The sequence below is a fragment of the Apis dorsata genome, unplaced genomic scaffold (genome assembly GCF_000469605.1).
Source record: "Apis dorsata unplaced genomic scaffold, Apis dorsata 1.3 scaffold_381, whole genome shotgun sequence".
Taxonomy (NCBI): domain Eukaryota; kingdom Metazoa; phylum Arthropoda; class Insecta; order Hymenoptera; family Apidae; genus Apis; species Apis dorsata.
In genome coordinates, this window is record NW_006263643.1 from 386446 (window position 1) to 392030 (window position 5585).

The following is a 5585-nucleotide window of genomic DNA, read 5'->3' on the forward strand; positions in this document are numbered from 1 at the left end:
CAATAACGTGACGTACATGTTACGCGATATTAGTTGCGCGCACGTAATATTGACCCATGGTCCACTTTTGCGTCGGTTATACAGGACTACTCCGACGGCCGATCTTTTGAATGAAATCGGTTTTCCATTTGAACGCGTGTTCTATGCGCAGAATAGCAGAGAAGGTTGGTTAATGAAATGGATGGCGTTTCGATGATTCTTCTAATATGCATTTCTCATTTTCTGTAACAATGACATGCGATTCAAAATTTGTAATTTTTGAGTTATCGACACAGGAAAATTCATTGTTATTTGTATTTTTTTATTTATTTGTGTAAAATTATAAAAATTATGCATTTTTAATTTGACAGATTTTAAGTTTTTTATCAAACAAATATTCAAAATGTAATTGTTTTAATAATTTTTATAATTAAATAATAAATTTTAAAAACAATTTAGTTTAAGAGAATAAATATTATGATCCTGAAAATTTTTTATTGATGGCTGTTTAAAATTTCAAAGTTTTTTAATAAAATTTATAAATGCTTGTAACATTTATTAAACGTTATATAAAAAGTGTAATCGAGTAATTATTGCAAAATTGCGTTCTTTATAAGATTATAAAACATTGAATGATAAAAAAAATTGAAAGATAAAAAATTATTTCCTTTATATTGTATTTATGTCTCTAATAAAATTTCACGCATCAAATGAAAATATAAATCATTTTCATATTTTTAAGATAAATAATGAAATATATAATTAAAAATTATTAATGCATTATATTCACGCATTAAAAATATATTTCATAATTACAGTTATTTTTAACATTAAAATTTATATGGATTAGTAGTTTTTATATATAACTTTTATAGTAGTTTTTATATATAAATATTTAATGTATTTTTAACAATAATAATTGTAAATTGTTATAATAACATATTTTTATGTGATATTCATTGTATGCTCAATGTTTAATTCCAATAATAATCAATTGATGATTGGTCAATAACAAAATTTTAAGAGATTCGAACAAATATGGACAATATAATAATATTGATGTATAGTATAATAGTATATGAGATATAAAACTCTAAAATTATTTTTAATTTACTAAACTTTCTGTGTCATTGATAGATGTCATTGGCGCTAATGTTGGTAAAAACATATAACATGAATCGAAGATATGTATTTTTGCTCGTTAAGATCATAATTACAGTTTACATAAACGAAATTCTGATAGATAGATTATACGATTAATAGAATAGATTATACGATTTTTATCAACATCATCAACGACATATTGATGGAAATTGATATGATATATGTTATATATGATGTTAAAATCGAAAATAATATTTAAATTTAATTACTTTTAATTAACAATTCATTAATATGAACTCAAAAAAAAAAAATAGTAATATCACTAATCTTCAAGCGATTTTTCTCTTATTTATCACAGAAATTAAATAAATATAAATTTTAAATAAATTCAAAATTTAAATCTAAGATATGAATCAAATATTTATATTTAAAACACTATATTAATAACTTTTAAATTTTAAATGAAGAAATTTATTATGAATAAATAAAAGTTTAAAATAAAGTAATAAATATCATTCTGTTTTTTAACAGTCACTTGTGTATGTGAGAATAATCGCGAGGATTTAGTTTATAATTATTATTCATTATCATATTTATATTATTCATTGTATTTAATAATTTCATTTAATTTACTTTATTGTATATTTTTGCATATTATATATGTTCTCTATATTTCCTCTCATATTCAATTTTTTACAAATAACCTAATAATCATAATTAACAAGAGATAAAAAACTAGATTATTAAAAAAAAATAAATGGCGGAACTAAAAATTAAATAAATATATATTTATAATATAAATTTAAATAATCCATGACGCGACAAATGGTTTCGCATTCTCGTCATAAATACCATTTTTTGTTGACCTGTCAACCAAAATGAAATTTCGATTAATCAAAATATATCTGTGATCTAACTCTCATCCGACGGATAGTGTCTACCGGAATCATACAAATTATGACGGTATCGTTGGCCCTAAATTCGAGATACATTGCTAATTACTGCAACAACGATGTCGACGCATCGCAGAACATGTAATATATCTGAATCACAAATTGAAAAGATCTGTTAACGCGAACGCACTATATTTAGCCTTCACTGTCTTTCTAATCGGCCACGCGTCTGTACACTGGGCGACTGTGACCGTTTCGCTCTGCTGCTGTCCGCAATGCAATTGGACTGTGGAATTTAGTGCAATCTGCGTTCCGTTATATGTACACGTGTGTGTAATGTAATACTAATATTATTAAATCTGTCAAAATGACGATTTTCAGACTTTTTGCTTTATCAACAATATAATTGAATATTGTTTTAAATATAAAAGTTATATATTCCTATTATTATATTCAACATATAACTATATACATCAAAACGGATAAAAATAATAGATAATAATAATTTTATTGATCTCAATATATAGCCTATAATACATAGACCCATCCAGAAATGTTTTTGTTATTTTTTAATTAAAGAATTAAAAAAATATTAATTTTGATTTATGAAGAATATGTTTTTTTTAGCTTTATTCTTTCATATTCCGATTTTTTCGATCAGAATATTATAGCGATATCAAATTTATTTTTTAAAAATAAATATTGGATTGTTTATTGGATTAAATTTAATTAGATTATAATTTTTATTTTAAATTAAATAGAGCCTATTCACTGATTTTTTCAAATATTTCGTCAAATTAATGGATATGGTAATTCCAATATTAACGAATGCGAATGGTTTAATCGTTTGAAATCAACGAACGCGCGATTCTTGCCTAGCTCTTCCCGCTTTACTCGTAAAAGCATCGTTTTTCCAATGTAACACACGCAGGTCGTTGCACCAGACATTGCGTAATGTTCACGGACGATTCACCACGACTAATTTCGAGCAATCACACTATCTATCCATAATTCGTACGGATCCGGTGCGCGGAATCGTCACGATTTGTCAATCTACGCGTCTGTCCCCCACTACTCGAGTCTGTTTGAAAATGATGATGGCGGTTATAAAATTAAATATGCAAGACTTGAAACATGTGATATATTATCTTTTTCTTTTTCAAATTTAATAAATAATGATTCAATTGTGATTTTGAATTTAAGAGTATTTTTAAATCAGAAGCTAAACTAATATAATCATCAAAATCTAAAATTTAATTCCAATTCCAATTTAACTTTAGTCATTCTATGAATTGGTTTCAGTTACTTTATGGTTATGTTATACAATCATACTAAACGTTTATTATTTCGGAAGTATTTTTCTAACTGGAAGCTTTTTACTCAAAATTAATATTTTTATATTCTTATCAAATATTATCGATGAAAAATTTTTGATTGTTTATAAAATTCAATTAAGAACATGATTCGGGTTGAACAGTTCGAATATTTTGAGGTGATAAAAAGAAACGGACCTCCCGCCAGTTTATCATTGATTCGAGTGAAAAATTCTCTCTTTCACCAATAGTTCATTCGCACTACAAATGAACCAGAAGTCTTTATATAACGCGCGAACCGGCTTTTCCATAAATGCAACGCCCAACGAGTTTTACATCGTGATAGTTTTCCGTTGAACTATTTATTTGTGCACTATAAACTTGAAAGATAAACCATAATCCATAAAAAAATGTGGCTTATTATTTTGTATTACACATTCATATGTAATATTCCTTTTATGAACTTTCATATTTTTTTGCCGCGCACAAAAATTAAATGACTAATTAAAAAATGAATATAGAGAATGTATAAATCAATATGATATATAATTAAAATGAAAAATTCAATTAAATGTTAGATGAAAAGATGTTCAAGTCCTAATATAAAAATACAAATAGATAGTAGTTAAATTATCTATTGGAAGAATATATTTAACAATATCTATGGAAGTGGCATCCTTCACTTTCAGGATCAAAAGCGTAGAGCAAAAAGCAGTATTGTTTCGGAGAGACAACATGTGATATAGAGGGTGTCCAATAATCGTAATTTATCGAAAAAGAGATGTAAAAAAAAAGCTTTTCTACTTTTTGAAGATGAACTTTAAATATTATGTGATTATAATATAAATTATATTAGATATGTTTACAATATAATTTTAATAATTCATTTTATAAAATAATACAAAGAAATAATTTTAAATAATAAATAATTTATAAAAATTATTTAAAATATTATTAGAAATAATAAATATTTTATTTGTCACAATAATTTATATGAATTAATTTTATATATCATACTTTATCTTTTTAAATTTTTTAAAAATATTTTACTATTCGATAAATATTATATTTTTCATATAAACAATTATTGTAATCTGAATCTTACAAATAGAAATCCATAGATATCAAATTTATGAAAATATATCGAAACTCTATAATCTATTTTTTTTAACATTTCCAGTAAAATATCTTCACTTGATAAATATAATGTTTTTAAAAAAAAAATATGATACGATGGAAGATAAAGATAATTTCAAAGTTATTTTATACTTATTGTTTATCATATCTAATTCACTTATATTATTCATGAAATTAAAATTTTTATATTATAATATTAATATAGATTACAATCAATCGGAGATATTTTCATATTTAATATCATTTTTCTCCAAAATTATGCAGAAGAGCTTGTATACTAAAAAAATTGTATTTTATAGTTTCTAAATATTTTTTTATAAAAAAATCATCTGATTGTCGATTATATTATAATTCAACGAACACCATGTATATGTGGCGCGCATCGTGTGCGTGGAAAAAGGTACGCAGATACAAGTCGACGACCAGAAGCGGTACAGTCACGAGAGAAAACCAATCGGAAGCCTAGAACTGTCTGTCTCTCTTACACACTCACACACAGTCATTCATTCTCTACGTATCTCGCTTTATATCTCTCCTTCTCTTCCTCTTTCGTTAATAGGAGTAGGGGGGGAAAAGAACCGATCGTTCGATTTGCCAGTACCAACTTCCTATCTTTCATGTTGTTCATCTTTACATTTCGTGTATATTACATTTCGCGTATAATCAAAATAACAAGAAGAGATATAACAAGCGAGATACACGCGTTAACTGAGGAAAACACTGCTTCACTGCCACTGTTTCGCGACCGTTCGACGATAAGAGTCGTAGAGAGCGCACCATTATTTTTGTATCTACGTAGCACACGTTGCCCGCGCGCACCACGAAGGGCAAGGGAGAGTCATATATTCGGACTCCGTTTGCTCACGAGTCTCCGATCGACCGTTTACGAACAACATGAATCGACATTGACGCGGCGTCACACCACGCTGCAAATTGTCTCCGTCCCGGCGGCACCGTGCTTTTTTACTTCCGTGCACACCTTGCGTACGATTTCGCTACACACACAATCTATCAGATAACGTTCGCGTGGTTATTCACGAAAACACTCTTCACGAGGGCGTCTAGCACGTAATTCTCGGAATAATTTCGAAGAGGCGAACCGACGGTAATAACACCGGCACGGCGTGTGCGCTATGGTGGCGCACCGTAGTCGCTCCTC

General features: G+C 27.4%; 1 protein-coding gene across 3 annotated transcripts in view; it reads right to left on the reverse strand.

Moving 5' to 3' along the window:
- The window catches only part of LOC102678545 (poly(rC)-binding protein 2), a 247919-nt gene that overhangs the window by 120276 nt on the left and 122058 nt on the right, over positions 1–5585 (reverse strand). The gene's annotated exons all lie outside the window — the stretch shown is intronic.